At 39.5% G+C, this 23,190-nt stretch overlaps 1 protein-coding gene across 1 annotated transcript in view; it reads left to right on the top strand.

The window, feature by feature from the left end:
• EEA1 (early endosome antigen 1) overlaps positions 1-21,101 on the top strand; it is a 138,741-nt gene extending 117,640 nt beyond the window's left edge. The window contains exon 32 of the transcript XR_008452446.1: positions 20,973-21,101. The gene's annotated coding sequence lies outside the window, so the exon portion shown is untranslated. The remainder of the gene's footprint in view (positions 1-20,972) is intronic.
• The last annotated feature ends 2,089 nt before the right edge of the window (positions 21,102-23,190 follow it).

Genomic DNA, 23,190 nt, shown 5'->3' with positions numbered 1-23,190 from the left:
GACTTAAATTTCCCTTGCCGCCTTTCTTAACTTCCCTGTGTGTGAAGCAGAAAGCGAGCCCTAAATTCAAGTGGGAATTCAGCTCTCGAATATCTGCCTTCCCATCAACCCCCTGTTACCTCCAGCTTCACTTACAATTAAAGCAAATGGGAAGTTATTCAATTTTCTCACGTGTACTAGAAAAGTGTTAACTAAGATTTACCAGGCTCTGTGGAAGGTTTTATTGTTCAGGAAACACCCATATTCTTGTCAGCAGTTTCTTTAACATCAGTCATTGAGTTAAGCGTTATTTTATAATAGCATTGCCCAATGCTAAGAAAAAAACTTCAGTGACATGGAACAGCTGTGTAGAAAATATCTCGGTGTTTGTGGGGTGCATTTTACAAACCAGCTTGGTAAATCCTGTTTACTTATTTGGGCAGTGGGGGAAGAAGGGAAAAAGAAAGACAAGGAATGAATGGAACTCCGTATTAGCTGTTGTAGGTCCGTCTGCCAAAGCTATAATGGGATACTTGTAAAGCAGTAATCAGCTGTATCAATGCTAAATTTCATTTAAAGTAGAGATGCGTGGTAAAAGAATCTAGAAAGGATTAGAGCGCTAAATTTCTCTGTTTGTTTTCCAGAAAATGATCTGGCATCATAAGATAAAACTCATTTAGAACTGATTTCCCAAAAGAAATATTAGGTAACTTGGCATGAGTATATTTTTCTGACAAAAATACTTGACATTTTGGTTGGTGATGAAACATGATCCTCAGGCCTGAACATTCTCCTTAGAGCTAGGTTCCTGGATGTACTCTCTTTGCCTTTGTTCTTATTTGTGAGTACATTTAAGTATGTTTTTTTAATTTATTCCCTCCTAATAACCTGCTGAATTAAGAGTTAGTCCTGCCCATAGACTGCAGCTGGTCTGTGACATTGCCACAATTGTTCTCAGAAGTAAGTAGGCTACACATCTCGCCCCATCTCAGCCCTCTGCATCGCTCACTGGCCTGCTCCCAGCAACACTACCACCTGCCCTGGTCAGGTGGTCTGAGCTCCAGGTAGTCTCTTATATTGCCTCTTCTTTCTCTCCAGACAGATGGAAGCCACTAAACCACTTCTTTTTCACCCTGATCCTTAGTCTTAGATGATAAGGCTTTCTAAGTAGAATTAACTTTACTTTTGTAATAGCCCTGAGAACCCAAAAGGTGCCCAATCATTTGCAAGACATTTGCAAACGTTTCTAAGCAGATCATCTAACTCTACAGCAATTCTTCTCATTATCCTGATTACCATTCCCTGATGTTTCTTGCATCTTTATGTCATAATCTCTGCTACAGGGAATAGCAGTGGTAGGAGTAGTGCTGCACCATGAAGCTAACCTGCCAGTACATGTTGGTTTGCCTCTGGTTTAAATCTATTCCTCATATTAAGGGTACTAACAGACCTCTTTCATAGGTGATTACAGGAGACTTATACATCATTCTATACAACTACCTAAAAGGAGGTTGTAGTGAGGTGGGGTTTGGTCTCTTCTCCCTGGTAGCTATTGGCAGGACAAGAGGGAATGGTCTCAAGATGCACCAGGGGAGATTTGGGTTGGCTATTAAGTGGAATTTCTTTACTGAAAGGATTGTCAAGTATTGGAAGGCTACCCGGGGAGGTGGTTGAGTCACCATCCCTAAAGGTATTTAAAAGACAAGTAGATGTTGTACTTGGGAACATGGTATAGTGGCAGATTTAGCAGAGCTGTATTGGTGGTTGGACTCAGTGATCTTAAAGGTCTTTTCTAACTGAAACCATTCTGCGATTCTGTGATAAACAAAGACAAAAACTGATTTTCTGATTGGTTTTATTTTTTGAAGTCAAATGCACACAGCTCTTTATTTTTTAAGTAGAAAATATTTTTACATTATTATCTTCTGCATGTGGAAAATTATTACCTCTTAGGGGAATATTGAACCCATAGGCCTATATAATGTTAGTGACTGTATGCTGTGATAAATTTTAAAATCAAAAGGATTCAGTAAAGGTGCAACATCATGACTGAAAAAAATCTCAAGGCTGTTTCAGTTTTTGTTACAAATTATGATTCATTTCACTCTACCTTTTCTCTCTCCAGACTGCTTCAGTTTTTGAAATATGGTATTAGCATGAAACAGTCCATAGTATAAAGTTGCTAGATGGTGCTTAATGCTGGATCGTTTCTTATTTCTCCCTTTGCATATGAAGAGAGTCAGGTTTGATCAGTCTAGATTTAGATGTCTAAATTGAAGTAAAATTTCTTATTGTGTTCACACGTTGTGTCAAAAAAATGTATTATGTGTGTTTATACAAATCTGTGTCTGTGCATATGTAAGTATCTATATTTGCACACACTTATACACCTGTGTGTATTTGTGTAACCTGTGCTCTGTAACTTATATAACTCTTATAGCATTAAAGCTGAGACCTTTTGGCTGAAACCAAAGTGCTCGTCTTATACCCTATTTTATTTTCAGTAGCAGAAATGCGCTGCTCAGAGTAGTTTGCAGCCTAAACAAGCAGAGAGTGGGAGGTCGTGCAGAAGCTAAGCCAGGCAGAAAGAGCCTTATTCAACATGGAAGTTTCAGACACTTGAGGCAGTTTGTAGTTTCTCAGTGCAGATTACTGCATACTGATAGCGAGACCTTTGCTTGTCTTTCCTTGCTGAATTATGTAAATTGAGCAGGGGCAGGTTTTTTCCTGCTGACATCGTTGCCCCATGCCCAGGTTTCCCTGGGCTCAAAACACCCAGGAACAGCAGGAATTTACCGTGCTCCGAGCAGACTGTCTAGGCTGGTAAACTGCACTGTGGACAAGGAGTTGTCCAGGTCCAGTAGGTTCTTCAGGTGCATTTTGCATAAAGAACTACAAGCAGTACAATTTGAAAATTAGGAACTAAAATTAAAGAGTGCCCTTCAAGATTGCCTGTTTGTGGTGAGAGCTGTAAATAGCCAGACAATTGAGCAGCCTAAGCAGTTAGACAGAGCACATTCCCAGTAGTGCTGCCCTTGTTTTCGCAGTCCATTTCAGGCAGTAGAGTGGTGTCTGGTAGCGTAAGAAAGCTGTGCTGGGAGCAGTGATGAAATATGCAAAGGCTGCTGGAGGAGAGGGTACACAGAACCTTCTCCTGAGCCCCTCATGTAAAAAGACTCTCAAGAGCTGGATGCCAGAACTGTCAGATCTACTGCAGATGTGTCTCACAACTATACATTTGTGTGGATAGGGGAGGTTCAGTATAATGTGCAGAGGGGAGAGCCTGAAGCACTGCACATGTGCAGAGCTTCTTCTGTTTAAATGCACATGTAGTACTACCAGATGCTTAAAATCTTAATATAAGCTTGGATCAATCAGGAATATTATTTCATGCAGACCCCAGACTCCCTTCTCTAAAATCATGAAAGAACCTCATTTTCCTCTGGGCGTTTGCTGCAGGATAAAAGTGGCAAGTATTTAGATCTGCACTATGCAAAGAATTGTGTAGGTTTGCTGCTAGTAACATCACTGAATTAAAGGGCAAAGTGTATTTCCTAGGGAGCCAATCTAGAAATTTGCTTTGTGTTTGCCCTTGGCCCCAAGGAAATGAAAAATCAGGGCAATCTCTAGTATGTGCCTTCTGCTCACAACGTAAATAGAAGACTACTGTTGTTTATAACCCACTGCTGTGTAGCATGTTCTCTAGCTGGGATGTTAGCTTTTATCCTTGCTTAGACTACCAGGATAGAATGATCTGCCTTTACGGTTCTATAAAGCAATGTATAATTTGAGATTGAAGAAATACAGATTCCCACAAAACCTGACATGGCTGAAAAGAATACTTCCATTGTTGATCTCTTTTTGCAACACAATCTCTTCACAGGCAAATCCGTTTCCCAAATTTTATGCTTGCTCACCCTCAGAGTCCCATTGTGTGGAGCTACAAGAAGAGGTAGTATAGAGTACTTCTGCTAACTGCATTGCAAAGGCACCCAGCCACCACAGTGAAGGATGGAATAAGACAATGTAAATAGTTTTATCAGCAGGTAGAATAAAACATGAGGTTTCATTTATGGTGAGTGATAGCACCAGATTTATTTTTAATTAGCAAGGTAACATCATAACAGACAATTAAAGAATTGCACTACAAAGAATTCTGACTTTTTACAGAATTCAGTCATGAAGTTCTTGAGAAATCCTGAGGCTCTTACTAGAAAAACTTTTCTCATTACTTTTCCCCTTAAAAGTTATTCTTTAGCTGATAAAATATTTACTTCATATCCTCAGCAAACTCATAAAACTTCGAGAAGATGTAACTGAGCTTGTGGGCAGAAGTGTGGCTTGCCATGCAGTGAAAGATGGATAGTGCCCATGCACAGTGACAGCTCAGCAATGTAGGTCTCTCAATGTATATTTGTATCCTTTAAATATTCATAGTCCACTTTATTTCTATTTACTTGCTCATGCCATACTGCTTAAGAAGTTCCAAATGAAATTGGCACTAGGAAAATGTGGTGATATTGGTAAACTGGAAGAAAGGTAAGTTGGTTAGTAGAAGATTAGATAAGGCCATGAATAGATAGATGTTCAGAAATCTAAATCTAATGTGTACTTCTGTTTGCAAAATTAATACACCTTTTCAGTCTCTCATCTTTGTATCTGCGTTTGTCTTCTATATGCTCCAATATAAGTGTCAGTTTTTAGATTTTCAGTCACAAATGACCTCAAAAAGAAGTAAAAAATACTTTCAAATATCCCAAGAATTTGCATATGTCGTTCTTTGGTTATAATAAATTTCAATCATGACCCTTTCAGTGTCTACGAGGGCAACTACTAAAATTGACATCCAATAACTTATTTCTTGCAATATATTGCACTGTACATCCTTCCTTAGCAGACGGTAATATTCCAGAGTGACTCTTTCTCAAACTTCATCAGAACTTAAGTAAAATTTAGTAGTGTCACTAATGTGAACATAAACTCTTATGGCTTTGCAGATCAGTCATATATCAGCCAATGGTTGGTTGCATGTTAGCTGTAACACTGTATCATGTATGAAATTTCAACAGACACCTTTATAAAATTAGTGTTGAAGTGCTGGCAACCTGGAAGCTGTTACACAGTAAGCTCTCCAGGCTAGGAATTTCCTTGATTGTCTCAGAGGTTAAATGCGTGTTACAGAGACCTGTCATTATCTTTATCTAAATTAAAAAGAAAACTTAACCTGTGGGTTGGGGACCTTTAGTAAACTTGAACTTGCTGTGTGTCAAGCTGTAAAGTGTTCAGAGGCTATAGTTTTGGCCCTGCTAAACTTCCTTTCTGTTTCCACCGTAGCAGAGAAACAATCAAACTGGTTGTATAAAAACAGACAAGGTTGTTCATGGGCAGCTGTTTTGCAGCTGGAACTGCAAAAAAAACCCAACTCTTCCAAGACCTTGGAAGACCTACTGGGACATGACTTTCATAACCAGAGTACAACAAATTCTAGAACTGCTTTTTAGATATAAAAGAGCAAATTCTTCCTGAACTTTTGAATTCTTGGATTTAAAGGAATTATTACCTTCTTCTAAATACTTCTTTTGTTAAAAAAGGGGGGTTCTCCACCTCTTTTCCTCTTCTTTTCTTTGTTTCTAGGTTTTACTTCGGTTACTGTGTAGTAACAGAGAGATCAATTGCTCTGTATACATCATATGTTCTCTAAGCTTTGTCATGAGTGGTGAACAAGAAAACTTGAGTGATTTCAGATGATAATAATTATTTTTTCCACTCTGTTCATTCCTGATAACTGGAAAGATTTTTCTAAACACTGCCAGCAACACTTCTCAGTTACTTCTTTGTAATTCCCTTGTGCAATCATTTCCAACAAATTTCTACTTTTGAATTGGGGTTGAAAAAGTACAGATCAACACAAAAAATCTGTTACGTGAATTCAAGAGTTTTTTATTTTCTAATTTGTTCAACACATTTCAAAACTGAACATCCTTTGCTTTGTAACTTTTTCTGGAGTTACACCAGCTTTTGAAGACCATTGTTTTGACTAAGTGTTTGGTGTTTAACTTGGTTTTTCTCCCAGATAGGAATAGTCTTTATTCATTTTTGGTTTAATTGTTCATACAGAGCAGCTTCTCATCAGTGTAAAAACACATAGAATAGTTACCTTTCCTCTCCATGGAAAAAATATTCTATTCCATGTTCAAAAGGCAAATGTGAAGGCAAACTCTCAAAAGAAATCTGGTCTCCATCAGATTGCAGTGACTATGACCTTTATAAGTTCTCAATTAAAAAAAATCCTGCTGGACTAGCCATCCCTTCATACTGAGTTCTCGTGTGCAATAATCTACATCCCTTTGGTGTAGATAATTATATCTCCTGTGGAATTGGATTGCTGCCTTGAGAAATGAAAAGAAAACCCCATAGCAGTTGCCTCTGAAATACCAGGCTAATACTAAGAGTAATACAAATAGTATTAAAATGTTGAATTGCAAAGCTCTATAACTGCACATTTTTATTATAATTTGCTCAAAATGTTTTTTCTTTTGATTTTAGTACTAGGGTAAGTACTGTAACAATCACTGAAGTCAATGACTTACATACATTTTACCTTCTCCAAGCCATGCAACTTAATTCAATAGAAATTATTATACCAAAATAATGATCTGTGTCAGAAAGTTAGTTAATGCATAGCTCTAGATAGTCCTACAAATTTTTGCAGAGTCTAATTTTTACTGTATGTTAGAGATGATGTATGATGGAATACTGAAATTACATTGGCTTGTTTATCTTTTTTGTGGTCTCTTACATCTGTCTTTCTGCGTCCATCAGCCCCTAAAAGCATCCTTATTGCCAAGTCTGTCTGCCACCTGTAACATGTGAGAGTGGAAAAGTGACACAAAGAGAATGAATAGGGTTTCTTTCTGTTTTCCCGAGGAAGGTGTTTCAGAAGCTTGACTGATGCAGCCTTTGATAGTAAGAATAAGGGAAAGTTTAGTGCTAACTCTGACATTTCCAAGGCTTCTGCATACCTAGAGAAACACTTTAAAGAAGAAATTGAGATCTGATTCCAAGTTGTTTGGACAATGCACATTGTTGTGGGCAGTCTCCTAGTCAAGGTTCCTCTTCACTCTAGTAGGAGTTTTTAGGACTCTCTTGACAGCCAAATAGAGGAATTGTTCAGAAAGACCAGCTTAATTTGGAAATCAAACTGCTAGCTTGTCCTGAGGCACCTTCTGTGGGCTCTTAGTTGTTGAAATATGTATGGAGATCAACCTCAGGCTTGCTCTATGAGTTGTCAAGCATTTAAAACAAGTTACAGCTACATGTGAATAGTTCAGAACTTTTCTTGAGCCATAGATAAGCACCATCCAAGTCTCCATTCATTCAACTAAAGTTTAAAACTGTTGAGTTTCCTTCTTATCCCTATCAGAATTGGGAGAGAAAGTGATTTTTCCCCTCCTTCATTTATAGTATATTTCTTTTGTCCTAGATGTGTAGTCTGGGCTTTGCTAGAGGCCGGCTGTACCTAGTACCACCTTTCAGGATCATTTCCAATTTTAAGTTAAGTATGGATACATTTAGAATTCCAGTCCTTATATAGTTTATCCATTAAAATCCAGTGAACTGGAAGATTTTCTGGAGTTGCCTAGGTAGTCTAACTTTGTCACTCTCTTACTGTTTTGTGTGGCTTCATATTTCTGCTCTTTCTGTTTGTTTATAACTACTATTTGTATTTTCATGACAAATCTTTTATTTGTGCTCATTTTGCCCTCACCCCATGAGACACGTGGGAGATGCCTGATGAGAGAGAATGTCTGTCCTGCCATCTGTCAGACAGCAAGGCATTGCAGGAAATTTAGTTATGTCCATTGCTCTTTCAGAAATGTAAATCTTTATTCTATATACACTATCAGGAAAAAGCCCTACAGTTGGACTAGAGGAAGCCCTATCCCTGTTAGAATGACTGAATCCCAATGAACATAATAATGGCTGTTGACGGGAAGTGGAGGGAGAGGGAAGAATTTTTCTTTGAGCCTGGAGACAGTATTGAAATATTTAAGTTAATACTATGGAAAGATATCACAGCATACATAAAACATGAAATGCCATGTTTTATTAGGAAAACTAATATTGCAGTAGCTTTGCAAAGGCAGATGGTATAACACAGACAAGAAATAATATTACACAGGCATTTGGTAGCTCACAGTTCTTCCCTGAACAACAGGATTAGTTTAAAATCTATTAAAAACAAGGAAAACTCTGTCTGTCTCCTGCCCAGGCTGGAAAGAACCAGCCGCTTCTTTTAAAAATGCTTTGTAGCAAATCCTGTGGAAGGTATCTTAATGCCCTCCTTTCAAAACAATCAGGCTTTGGATTTTTTCTTTAAACAAGTGGGTTTTTTTCACAAGAAGCCAAGAAGTCCTCATAAGCTGTGTTTCAGATGCCAAAAGTAATAAGTATCTGACAGAATATTTAAAGAAAATTCTTTTAAATAAAGCATATATAGCCATATGTTCAAGACTGCTTTGAAAAACCTCTCAAGGGTGCTAAACTTAATGCTAACATATGAATCTTTTCTACACAAGAGCTTAACATGGTTGTGGGATTATTTTTTTGTTGTTGTTGTTGCTTTCCTTGTGGAGAGAAAGGGTCAGTTCAAACCTTAGCCTTTTCCTTTGTCTTGCAAATGGAATGACTCTTTCTGAAATGAGCAAATATGTCCCAGCTGGATCATATAGCCTACATAAAACCTGTGTAAATTTATCTTGATGAGTGTAAATAGTCAAGTGATAATTTTTTTTCCACTAACCTAGCCTGGAAAGATGTAAACCAATTTGTGTTATATTTCTTTATATTCCAATGTAAGGTGTTGTAGCTGTTCCTCTCCTTGCCCATGCACTTCTTAACAAATGGAGGTTGGGCCTGATGTCTCATATCTCTGTTAACACAAGACCATCCAGATATAGCTAGGAGGAATTTTCCAGCAAAGGATCATCAAGCATAAGTTCTGATAATATTCACTGTCATAGAAACTTCCTGGTCTACATGTACCTTAACAGTAACATCTTGTGTCTCTTTTCTCATCACTGCCCACTTCGGGTATTAATGCCTAGATGAGATGTGAGTTCACTGATATGCTGGAGGAAAAACCTCAGGGAAAGAAGCTTTCAGCACATTCTGTACTTCTGAAGTGCAAAGAAGTGATGGAGAGAGCTATGCTGAGGCTGTAGAGGTCTGCTTTAGCAGAGCTAGCTGCTGACAGCATAGCTGGGTTCCAGTTCCACAGCTAAAAGTGCTTTGCCAGAGCTCCGCTCCTTTCTGACATGAGCGCTCCTTGGGAGATGTGCTGCTCAAGCCCTTGGTAGCTGGCTTCTTTCTTCCTCTTCCTTTATATCAGTCTCAGATCTTGATGTCTCTGTCTCCACTCCAGTCTCTGTCCCTCTCAGGGTTGCTGGTTGTTTCAAAATGTGCTTTTTGCAGTGAGTACAGGTACAAACAAATTTTCTAGATAAAAATGCTTGGGAACTAATGCTCACCTGCTCTGGATGGAAACAGACTTGTAGCCACCAATAGCTTTGATGCCAGCCTATGTATCCAGGTAGGCAGATGAGCCCTTAGCTAACATCTTATTATGAAACAAGAAACAATATACTGGCTGCTTTGAGAGCACCAGGCAATATGTGAGGTTGTGTATTTCTGATAAATGGACTTTCCCTGCTGACGAGACCAAGGGTTCTGGATTGCGGTGCTCCTGCGTTTGCTGGAAGGCACAGAAACTCTTCCAGTGTGGCAGTTGCATGAACCTCAGACACTGGACTATTCCTGCTGGTCATTTTCTCAAAGAGGCATAACTTCTCTGTCAAGATGGAAAAAATCTCACCGGGACTCAACAGCCTTACATGCAGGCACCCCTCTTCTTCATTCCTGTTTGACTTAGATAGCATGATGATAGCATTGATCTTTACATAAAGACAGCAATCCACAGCTTCTCATCACCTGCCTTTACCTGGGCAAAGATTTTAGGTCACCACAGAGCCTCCATCACAGCAAATGCTCTGCCCAAGGCCGCAGCCACATGCTTCCCTAGTATGAAAAGCACAGGGACAAGGGAATTTAACAAGACTTAATTGCACTCAAATACACTTTAAATAATATGTTTTTAGAAACCTCATTAAATAGTCGTAGTACTTTTCTTTCATTTCCTTCTCATCATCATTGAACAATTAACCATGCATTTGTGCATAAGGGGAAGTGCTATCCTTTTTATAATTAGAGAATGCCATAATTATAAATGCCTCCAATTCTAATTAGCCTTGGGCAGCCACCTCTGACATCAGCCTTTGTATATGCAACTGTACATAAAGCTCAGCATCATGATGCTCAGAGGCATTTTTTTTTCCCCATTTAACAAAGTTAACTCACCTTTGCCTTTTTCTTCTTGGGATCTGTAGGAGAAGATCTATTATGCACAGAGTGTGGGTTAGGTCATCTTTGATTTATTTGTTGAAGGTCCATACTTCATCACTGTCTTCCCATTTCATGGTGAAAAAAATGACTGGGAAAGAGATGGGATTAAAGAAGTGTGGGTTCTGCTCTTGACTCCGCAACAGATTGCGCAGTAATATTGCAAAAATCACATTGCCTCTGTGGCACTGTCTGTAAAATAAGGATAAGGATTTTTAATGCTTTTATGAAAAGCTTTGAGCAGTTTGGTTGAAAAATGCATGGAATTGATAATATTGGATATGGACCAGCGAAGGAAAGAAGGCGGAATAGCAGCAAGTGTTTGTATTTATGCATATTTACTGACCTCAACAAGGAAAACAAAATATTAAGTAGATGTATGAGAATATTGTTACTTTATCAAACTTTATGTATTATTTCCTTAAGTGTGGCTGAAAAATTTTTACATTATGTAAAAACTTGCAATTAATCTCATTTGCCTTAAAATGTTAGAAAGATACCTCTGCCTTTTCATGTTTTTTTCCTGCTGTTGATCAGTGTGAAATGGTCTTGGAAAATTGGAAGAAATAGGCAATCCTTCAAGAGGAAACAGAAACTTTCCAGTAATGACTGCGAGAAAAAAATCCAGTTAGATGTAGCTATTAGCCATCTCAAGTGAATAGGTCACTGAAAAGGAAAAAAATTGTTCTTGGAAAAAATATTTGAGAGAAAAGAATGAAACCAACTTTTGTAAAGAAATGTTAAAAGAAAATCTATATTCTTATCCTCTCTTCAGCCTCTGTGATTTTCCTGACACACGAATGCCTTTCACCTGTAGCAAGATCATCTTACAGAGTCTAATACGGGAAGATTTTGGCTGGTGCATTAGGTTGAAAGAGGGCTGTTTCAACACAATTGTAGAATCACAGAATGGATTCGGTTGAAGGGGCCTTAAAGATCATCTATTTCCACTGTCCCCTACTTTCAGCAGGGACACCTTCCACTACACCAGGCTGGTCAGAACACCTTACAACCTGGCCTTGAACACCTCTGGGAATGGGGCATCCATGACTTCCCTCGGCAACCTGTGTCAGTGCCTCACCACCCTCATAGTGAGGAATTTCTTCCGTATAACTAATCTAAATCTACCCTCTTTCAATTTAAAGCTAATGCCCATTGTCCTATCACTACATACCCTTGTCAAAAGTCCATCTCCAGATTTACTGTAGGCTCCCTTTAGGTACTGGAAGGCTGTTAAAGCCTCCTCTTCTCCAGTCTGAACAACCCCAACTCTCAGCCTGTCTTCATAGGAGAGGTGCCCCAGCCCTCCACACCTTTTAAGAAACCCTACAACTACCGAGCACTAGCGAAAAACGTCTGGTCTTCTATGTGTAAGACAGCTTCCTCTGCCTTCGTAGTCTCTGTTAAGCTCTGTAGTAGGAAAGAGGTCCTTGCACAGAAATCTGTCTGTTAGCTTTTTGCATGAGGAGATCAACTCCTTGCATGCTCACAAGCTGCTGACACAAATCCTGTTTTACTCTGATTGTAATTGCTGTGCAATGTGGCTCAAAAATTGAGCAGCAGCACAGTGAAGCAGCTTCCCCGGAGTGCAGGATGTAGAAGATACTGCTCTAGGGGATGAAAGCTTGGATGACTGTTGAACGCACTGCATCTGAAAAAAAATGAGTCAAACCAAGAATGGGTCAGAAATTCCACCTCATGTGTTTGCTGTTTGATAGTACTGATCCCACAGTGCTAATATGGTTCATGGACATAGCTTCATTTCACCACAGGTCTTCTGGAAAATGAGCAAGTTCTTGACAGTCCATCTATTCACTTCCCCAGCAGCCAGCCTCTGCTGTAATGAGTTATTATCCTTGGATCATTTACAGCTCCTGATTTCCTTGCAGGAGAAAGTCCAAGGAAGCGTATTTAAAAGGTTACAAATTGCTGCGATTGTAAAAATAGCAAGTGCCCAAGCATTGTTTTTTAAACAACAACAAAAAGTTATAGAAAATGCCACCTGCCATTTTAATGGCTTTTCAACCACTGACATTAAGAGGACTCTCTTAGATTTTTTTTTTTGAGGGGCATACACACAGGGGAAAGAAAGACTAAAGCATTTTTTTCTCATATAACTTGGAGTAGAGGCATCCAGATTTTTTTCTGAATTATTGACATTTTTTCATTAGCTTGAAACTTGCACGTAATTCATGCAATGGAACATTTTATAGCTGATTTGTTTTTCTCAATACAGCTGCAGAAGTGGGTTTCTGCCATAAATACTGAAAAAGGAGATTAAAATAGGTGAAGAATTTGATGCTAGATGCCAGCTTTTCCATGGGATGAAATTTTGAACTGAATGGGATTGACTATTACCCACATTATGGATGATGTACATTGGAACTGGCCAACAGCCACAATTTCCTGCGCTTGAATTTGGCATGAACGTGAAGTTCTAAGCCTTGTTTCTTACAAGTTGTGTTGATGATAGCCTGTATTTTTCCAAAATCTCCTTGAGTCTTCTTGGCTTTTCTCAAATGTCAGCAATAAGTCACTACTGTGATATAAATTTGCACATGGCCAGTCTTACCATTTAACTATAACCTTCCCAATATTGTTGAGTATTAAAAGAAAACAAATTAAAGCCCCCAACCTGCCTCCTTTGACACCGGTCCCTATTCATGTCTCTGTGACCAAATGGAAAATGACAGGTGCTTCTTCACGACACACTGGTTATATGAATAAATGTTGATAACATGGGTTGAAAGGCACAGCCTGGTACCACCATGCCCAGCTGTTTCTACACTAGCTACCATTGTGCTGCCTCTTTGTCTTTTCAGGTTGGCAAGAGCGTTTCCAACTAGCCTCAAGTTTTGTCTCCAAGGTACTGTATCTTTGGTGCTGCTTGCCAAGACAATAGATGAGCCTCTTTCTCAACGCTGAACGTGATGCTTTTGTGTAAACTTAATCTTTGGTAAAACAGGTTCGTCCCTGCTGCTTACAAAATTTGCAGCAATCAGTGCCAAGTAATGCATCTGCTGTTGGCCCTGTCACTTCGCTCTACTGAAACACTTGTTTTTTGTGTCTGGGCTCCGCTGTGCTGATTGACTATGCAATGCAGTTTGAGGGGAATAATTTATTTTCATGCTTTGTGATGAAAGGACTTACTTAACTTGTTTAGTTTTCACTACAGAAAAAAGCAGCTTGATTCCCTGATATAGAGCCCTTCCTAATGCAGGATATATATCCTCAGCCCTGGTCAAACCAATGTAGATATGTGTCCTTTTCATGAAGTGAGATGGCTAGGTTTTAAACTCTGAATTTTGCTGTGGCCTTCTTTGGATTTACCTGTTGTGCCTCAGCTGTCAGGTGTGTTCCTGAGCCCATCCCCAAACATCCACAAATGTCCCTGTTTGTTCACAGATTCTGACTATGCACAAATCCCTTCTGATCCTGTAGTGGGTATTAGTGGGGCTCCGAGACTATATAATCTGCACAAGCTCAGACAGGAGATGCCATTGCAATACATGCAGGCAAACAATGCCTTATCTTAAGGTGATTCCTGTCAGGATAGCTGACAAATTTGGTTTCATGACTATCTTGAAGCAACTTATAAAAGATAAGGCACATGTGTGGCATACGTTTATGATTGGACTCTGTGATCTTAGAGGTCTTTTCCAACCAAGCAATTCTATGACTCTGTATTTTCCTGGGAAAGGCATGATCAACATCCTATTCACACACATAAACTGCATTCTCTTTTAGATTGTTGGTTTTTTTTTAATGTCAATTTGCAATAGATGTTGTGGTACCTAAGTGAACAGATTACATGCACACTTGTATTTTATTCAAATGTTTGCAATTCATGACTTTCCTGTCAAACATCTATTCGCACTACATTTTAACTGGCATTAATCCTTCTAAAGAAGAGCCATTTGTAGCCACATTTAGAATCTTTTACCAAAACAAGAAATCTACATAGCTGTTTCTAAATCAAAGTCTAACCTTTTTCCAACTGGAAAGAAAATGCTTCAGATACCTTTAACTGACTGTGAACTCTCCCTTATCTTTAACACATTCAGCACTCACAAACAATGAAAATAGGCTGAGGTTGGTGCAAAATGCCTTGAAGCAGAGGTTAATATGAGAGGAGAGGATGTTTTTTGCAGTGAGTTCTGCCTGATCTACCCTCTGAGTTTTCATTCCTACCCTGTGTTACAATTATAAGCAAGTACATCCATGTGTTGCTTGTGTTTCACTCTCTGCCAAGGACAGTATTCTGGGAGTAGTAGATAACCATTCTAGAATAACAGAAGTCAAAGAGGGAAAAGGTTACTTGTCAAATCCAAGCACAGTAGAGTTGTTCTCCTGCTCCACACTGTCTGGTGCTTTGTGCAGGCTGATTTTTAAAGCCTCTTGGTCAGTCTCTTGAGAAACAAATCTTTGTTTTAAAAAAATCTCAGATGACAACCATCCAAAACATCCACTCCTTGCCTGTCTGTTATAATACTTCCACATATCCCATCCCCTGACAGTAAATGCTTAAAAGGAAAGCAGATCATATCAAGAGTTTTAAAAAGAAAGTGGGATAATCTGCTCCTTGTGGTGTAATGGACACTGGTGTCCCAAGCTTTAATGAAGACCTGGTATCTAATGTCTTCTCCTTCCAAGTGCAGCTGAAGGAAATTGTTCCATCACTGGTCTCTATGACCACAGTATCCCTGTGCAACAGCAGAGTGTGGTGCAAAACTAACAGCTCTCCTGATACGTATTTTGAAAGAACAGTGACAGATTTGCCCATTTGCTTGGTTTCCAAGGGTCAAAGTTTTGGTGTTATTTACTATGTCGGCCTGCAATAAAAGAAAGCCTGAATCAGCTCCTGTTTTAAGCCCTTTCTTGTGAAAATCTGACTCTGAGAGCACAGTCACAAACAGAATTATGTAGGCTGCCACCCACTGTCTTCTGATCTCCTCAGCACTGCCCTGGAAGTGGTGGGAGTGCTGAGTTCTCTGTAATGCTGCCTGGAGATTGAAATTGAAAGTCATGTTCTCCCACTCCAGTAAATATCTGCTTTTCTCTTTTGGTGTATAGAATGGTGCCATATATATAATAATCAAAGCGAGATGATAAGAACCTTTGGGGATGACTTTTTCCTTCTTTAAGTTGAAGTAAAGCTTGAAATATCTCTTGGTCTTATGATGCTCATTAATTACCATTATTGCTGTGGACTTAATCCCTCTCATATTTTATCATCTACACATGTAAATTACATAATTGTATACACATCTGGTTTTTCTTCCATTTTTTTGGATGCCTTTTCTCTTTATGGCATGCACGTGCTAATATGTCCCTCTGGATTGTGAGCCTTGCAAGGCAGAGATTTATGGGTAGGATAAATTCTCCAGGTGAACTGCTTAAAAATTAAGCATCTAGTCTAAACGTATTATCTAATCTCTGTCTATAATTAATAAAGAGTAACAGATACCAGCAAGGATGAGCCATCCCACCTGTCATAGATATCTCATTGGGTGTGGGCAGACTTTCCTCTCTAGAGATGGATTTCTCTCTGTATTGTCTAGCTATTCAGATGCTTGAGATCAGGGTCCAAATTTTAGTATCACTGTCTGTATTCCTTTTTGGGGTCTGCCAGGTAAACTGGATTTGAATAAGTGGGAAGTCCTCTGTCTCTTGGTTCATCAGTAACACATTTTGTGTAGGAATTTAGAAGCAGGCTGAGTTTTTTAGGATGGGAGCCATATTCAGTAGCATGCTGTGGTGGCACATAGGAAAGCGTGAGAGCAGCTAGTTGACACGTTGACAGGATGATTAACAGGACCGTGTGGGGCAATAACATATCACAAAGTGCTCCTGGCTGGGTTGTAACCTAAGGTAAACTGGTGACTCTCCAGCTCATTCCAGTGCTTATATCCATCTTCCTAACCTGGCAGCGCTTTTTTTTTTTTTTTTTTCCCTGATATAGTCAGGGAGATGCCATGTCTAATTAAGGACAGCTATGACCCTCGCACTCCACAGAGCTGCTTTGACACTTTGATGGACTTTTAATAGCTGAACCTCAAATATATCTAATGGTGATGGAAGGCAGATGGGCTTCCTAATCCTGTGGCCTACTTTCTACGGGCAGTTTCCTGCTGACTTCGTTAAAGAGGCTCTCCCATTGAACTCAGAATTCTAATACAGTCAGGATTAAAGATTTGGACTTAAAAATTCATCAGTCAGCCATTCGATGAAAAGTAGTCCCTCATTTCAGACCTTCTCATCCAGATCTGCTTGTTACCTACATGGTCTATTCCTTTGCTTTGGTATTTTTCCCTTGTGTTGCTTGCTGTCCACTGTAACGCAGATCAAGGAGTTAGACTTTGTCCAGAGCTGTTACAGGATTTAGACAGTAGAGGGTGCAATGTGAGCAATAAACTTACCTCTAGACGTGTCTCTTAAGACTTTTCTGACTCGGTAACTAAGTTAAGTCCATAGTCAATGCCTGAGCAATGGTACCATGAACACAAACTGTGGCCAGGCCACAAGACTGATGAAATGCTTAAATGGTCAAGTTTTGGCAGTGTTTTGCAAGTAATAAGTTGCATATTCTTTTCACCTCTTACTCAGCATAGTTCTTACCATATAAGCTCTAGATGCTGATGTGAATAATCCAGATAGAACATGAAGCCTGATCTTACTCCCTTCTTTCCAAACAGTGAACTGTTCCAATATTCATGTGCTTTTCATAATTCTGGCTATGGATCAAGATCATGAATCAACCTGTTCTTGTTTTTTTTAAAGAGGGGTCATGAATTATTCATACCCTGGCAAAAGGCACAGTGAAATTATTAGACATTAACTATGCTCTGTAAATCAACCATGAACAGAGAACCTTCCAGGCTAAGACTATATATCGTAAATATTTGTATTAATATAGATCATAAATATTTGGCAATTAGTTTGCTAGTTTGCTGAAACAAAAACAAGGCTTATCTTTTTGTCAGCTTTTGATGAACTGGAGATGAAGAATGTGAAGAGAAGTTGTAATGATACCTATTCTGTGCATCTTTTCATCTTAACATAGGTCCTTGGATTACAGAACATTAGGTTTAGACTGAAAAAATAAAACTATAATCTGGCAAACCCAAGATCATAACAAAACAGGTAAATTACACTTAGTATAAGCACTTGGCAAAGAAACAATTAAACATTCAGTATGCTTAATAGGAAGCATCAATTAATCTGTTAGGGTTTTTTTTCAGACCAGATCTCTGAAGGCATCCAACACACTGATTTCTTTCTGCTACTGCAATTAGTGCAGTGTAGGAATACCTGCTTATTATTTTATTTCTTTTTTTTTTTTTTTTTTTTGGTAGAGGAATGGGAAAAGATACAGTTTAGTGAATATTTACATAGCCATGTGAGGGAATATGTTCTTGAGTCATTGGTCCTGTGGGCTGTGATATGTTCAACACACATTATTTCAGTTGTTCAGAGGTGATCAGTGTTCTCTGGCCATCGTTATTAAAGAAAAGATCGATCATGAAAAAAATTGTGAAAAACTCAAAATGAACTCAAACGATATCTCTCATACTCTAGAACTGCATGTGAACTAAATAGATTCGTGTATGGTGGAGTAAGTATGTCTGTTGTAATACAGTTTGCTTGGGGTAGAGTAAGAAAAATCAGCACATGCAAGGAGCTAGGCAACTGGCTGAATCCAAGATGTTGACTCAACCTAAATTTTTTAAAGTACCTTATTTAAGCACCCATATCTACTTGTCATGCATGTCCAGCTAATCAGACATCAAAAAAAGTGATGATCTGTAAAACACGCTGAAACACAAGGCAGATACATCCACAACTCAGATGCATCATGACCATTGTTGATGGAAATCAGAGACAGAAACTTTCTTGTAATGATGGAAATACTCTAACCACGCTCCCACCGAAACAGGCTACACAACTGGAAATGCACCATTCACAGTCTGTATACTTAGTGAAGGCCTTCAAAGGAACACTGAAGAACACCTCCTTGTAGAAATTTGAACCATCTCCAATATAAATGTAAGGGGCAAAAAAGAGGTGGAGAAACTGTGATTGTAGCAACACAGTAGCACGCTAATGTGAGGAAACACAAGCCGTATAAACTTAATGGGTCCGCACCTTCTCGGAAGAATACTATAATACCACAAATACTACCTAGGGCTCTGCTTCATTTAGAAAAAAAATACAACTGTGTTGAGCGGACATAAGAAGGGAAATTAGTTCACCTTAAAGAGTATTGAAATGAGCAAGTCCTACTGATAACTTCACAAAGGAGTCTGAAAATATATCCTTATGAAGAGGAAAAGAGAGCACAGCCACTGGGGAAAATGTGAAATCAGAGGGTCAAAATGATTATGTTACACTTGGATGTAACATATTCAAATATTCTAAAAAGCTGGAATCCAAAGCTGGCCAAAATTTGGGATGTGTTACTCTGTTGCAGGATCATGGAATGCTTGGAGTTATTCTGGTTTTGCATTTAAACACAGCTTTTTTTGAGCTACCTCTTCATTGCTATTTCTGATTCTCATACTATTTGCACTTATCTAGAAGAATAGACAGTTTTGATTATTAGTGGTAATAGGTATCAAGCACAGCTGATTGTCATTTGTTCAGGATTTTCTTGAAATAGGTATTGACTAGATTTTTAGTCAGAAGGGAAGTCAACACCAAAGCTTTTCCATCATGTTAAAAATTCCATTTCTAACACCATAAGTGATAGACCAAAAGATCAATATTATCTCAAAAATGAAGTTACATGGCATATTGGCAACATTAGAGCATTCAAAAAATCTTTGAAATACTTTGTTTTGGTTTCAGTCACAAGAATCACATTGTTTGTCAGAACTGATTTTGCAGAATGTAAATAAATTCTTGGGTCTACACACTTGACTCTGAAATCTAAGGCACTCTTGCAGGTCATTTACCAGGTGTCTAATGATAAATCGCTAAACGTGTTGACCAAAATCTCATGTCCATATTGTCAGTAGCAGCTATAACAGCTCTTACATGAGATTCAGAGGCTTTTTCATTTTAATACAACTGAGCACGTTTGTGTTTTGACTGTTCAGTTCAGAAGGTCCAGTCACTCTTGTAAAATTTTCCTCGCAGTCTTCTCTACCACATAAGAGATCTGCATTGGTTTATGGCACAGCTGATTCAGCCCGCCCTTAGCCCTCACCTTTGAATCCTGGTGAAAGGATTGTGACAGATATCTTCCAATCAGTTTTTCAGGAAAACCTGTTGATAGGACTCTCCAATTAGGTCAGTGAGTTAGTGTCCTCCTTCTAGAGGAAAGAGTGCTTACAAGAGAAACCTGACTGCAATGACCCAAATAGACAACCAGCCATTTTGTCATGGATCTAATGTTCTCTGATAGGGAAGAAACAAGTGCTGCCTTCTGCTGTGTTACGCTGTTACCCTCAAAACATCCCACAGTTTTGGTGAGAGTTGGTTGGTGAGAGTGAGTCCGGTGTCAGAGCAAGGCATTGTTCCTGCATTCCCAGGAATCCACAGATAGGCATCTCCCAAGTGCAATACTGAGACACTTTCCTTGGTAGGCAGTTTCAGGCTGGACTGTTGAGTCCTGCTTCATAAGAACTAATGGTGTTAAGCCCCTAATGATACATGGTGAGGAATCGAGGTGTTTGTATTTGATGTCAATCTACCTCACAACTAATTGCTAGTGTAACGTTTACACATGAGCCTGCCTTCCGTGAGGCTGTCCTGCTCCTGGGCACTGCTGGACAATGAACAACAGGAAACAAAGTCCACAGTTTACAGGATTGGAAAACTTCCCTGTGAGTCTGGCCCCGTTCATAGGCAGGCTGAAGCCCCAGGAAGCAGGTGCCCAAATCGGGGGCTTTCTGCGTTCTCCTGCCCTCTTGCTTTGGGGAAGTTCTTCTGGCATGGACATTCCAGCAGCCCATGTGAAAGCAGCTGGCTGTGTTCCCCTGTCTGGGGAACAGTTAGCTGGCCTCTAACTGTCCACACTAGCAAATATGCATGTATGCAAACACCCCATAAACACTCACCAGAGGGAAAGACAAAGCAGATGGAATAGTGGCAGTTGTCTGCTTTCGCTTCCGCTTTTTTTTTTTGCCAACATTATGGGCCAAGTCTTGCAAGTGTTTTGTTTATGGCATTTTCTGAAGAGCTACTGGAGTGACCGAGCTTTGGCCATGCCCTTGCCTGGAGACTGAAACAAAGGAATGGGCAACAATACATATGTCCTAGTTTCAGCTGATTTAAAGTCAATTTTCTTCGAAGTTGCTGCATTTCTTAGCAGCTGAAACAATTTACCTTCAATGTGAGAATAATGTTCGTAACACCTACTGTTTGCAGTTGTTACTAGGTAATGAGTATGTTTGGCTGGAATAGAATTAATTTTCTTCTCAGCAATTGCTCTTTCTCCAGATTTTGGTATGAGAAGGATGCTGAAAAATACCGATGTTTATAGTCATTGTTAGGGGAACCAAGGACCTTTCTCATTATCTTATGTTTTACAGGTAAGCAGGTGTATTAAGCTGGGAGGAGCAGAACCAGAACAACTGACCAAAACTGGCAAAAGGAAGTATTCCATACCATAAACAACACACTCAAAATAAGGCAGTAAGTTTTCCAGGCACAGCTGTGTTTTTCCTTGGCCTCTCTGCTCTGGACAGTCTCTTGCTTTTGGCCCTCCTCAGTGTCTAGTTTCTATGTGCTCTGAGTTTGACTTCCATCTTCATTGACCTCTCTGCGCTGTCTCTGACCTCTGGGCCCACTAGAACTGCTGTGCTTACCATGTTTGCCATCTAGTGTTCACTGCTGGGGCTTCTACGATCACTAATTGGAATGAGCTGAGTTTAGTTTGGGGTATTTTATTAGTAGCAATAGTATTATCATTATTCTTTTATTATTGATTTATTGAAACTGTTTTTGTTTCAACCCATGGGTCTTTCTTTCCTTTTCTGATTCTTCTCCCTGACTAGGGGGAGCTGAGGGAGTGGCTGCTTATTTTTTTAGCAGGCTAAGGGCTAAACTAGGACAACTTGCAACAATAAGGCCCAATTTGAATTATCTCCAAGAAGAAAACTTTGTACCTGGCTTCACTGTCTAACATTATTTGGGCCTGCCTTTGGAAATTCGCAGAAATACAGAAGAATTTCAAAGTAGAAGAGAAGAATTTGTCATATGCCACTGGCCAGGACCGTGTCTGAAGTTGATGGTTATTACTTGTTTGGAAAGTATTACATACCAAATAAACAGCTTTTATTTCTTGGTAACATGAATTGCCCAGGGAAGTGCATACCTCTTTGATACAAATGCAGAAAAGGAAAAAGTAATTTTTGGTTGAGGTTATCATAAAATCTGCAGGTTCTGTTTACACAAAGCTTTTATAAATGATCAGGAAAGCACGCTGAATACAAAGTCCTCCTCCTAACTGGAAAAAGGAATGGTGATTGTTCCTCCTCCCCATCTCTTGTGTGATGATGGCTCAGCCAGCTCCATGGGCAGCTCTCCTGTTTCTAATCTTGTAACAATTGATTTTCACCATTCCAAAGTGTACATGTTTCGTGCAGCAGTGAAGAAAATGCCTTAATGTGCCATAATCGCTATCTGTTTCTGTGTTTGTTATGATACCGTCCTGAAGCCTTGGCTCACACAGGGACCTTTCTCATGCTGCAATTGTATAACAGCTGAGCCTTCTGTCAAAATCCAGAAATAACATAAACTATCTTGCATCCCCCACAGAAGTCGCTGGCCCATTTGCTGCAAATCCACAGCTTGGACTCTGGCTCTCTATAATGTTACTGAAAGTGAAAAAAGAGCCAGGACTCTCATTCTGAGCAGAAGTATGTTATGTCCCAGTTTTTTATGGAAAACAGGGGTGAAAGGCTGCTGCCACTGGAACATGGGCTGTGGGGCTGGCAGACAGCTCTCCCTCCTGCCTCAGTGCACCTCAAGATCAGCTGTAGCCAGCAGGAACAGAACTGTACATGAGTAGCTGTGAAGTCACATTTCTGGGGGAAGACATGTCCTTTGGGAGAAGGAGAGCCATACAGTCAATATTCTAGTTCTCTTGCATCCCTAATTCAGGAGCGTCTGTCTTCCTTAAGGCAATATCACACAGATACACTGGATCAGCAAGTGTGGCCAGGTTGTCTTCCTGTGCAACCAGAGCGCAGGCAATGGAGGAGGGAGGGAACAGCCAGGCACACATTTGGACTTCACCTAAAACAAAGTTGGTATTTTGCTGCAGTTGACAGCTCAGAAGCATCCATGGGTCTCTCAGTCTGAACTTCAGCTTTTTCTCTCACTCAAACCAGTCCTTAGTGGGAGGAGAAGATAATTTCACATTACTCCTTCCGAACAGAGTGGACTGTATTGAATGATGAGTAAAGTCAAGATCTTGTGGGGAATATGGGTAAGGGCTGGCTTTTGCTAAGAAGAAAATTTACAAAGTACTGTAGCGAGAGTGATATTTTAAGAGTATCAGCTAATGAATAACATCTGGGAGGTAAGAGCAGGGTCACTAGGCTCCATAAGTGCCAGTCCTTAAAAGCAATTCTTTGTATAGTTAAGTAATTGTTAGGGAATAGAGAGTAGAAGGAGAAATGTTTATCCATGTGACGTGTACTCCATCAGTGTCTGAAATTTACTGGTGTATCTTCAATGAAAAGACAACTGGGAGAAGATGGAAACAGCTGCTCGTTTATAGGACCTAATACTTAAACAAATACC

The sequence above is a fragment of the Cuculus canorus genome, chromosome 1 (assembly GCF_017976375.1).
Source record: "Cuculus canorus isolate bCucCan1 chromosome 1, bCucCan1.pri, whole genome shotgun sequence".
Classification (NCBI taxonomy): domain Eukaryota; kingdom Metazoa; phylum Chordata; class Aves; order Cuculiformes; family Cuculidae; genus Cuculus; species Cuculus canorus.
This window is presented reverse-complemented; position numbering and strand designations above follow the sequence as displayed.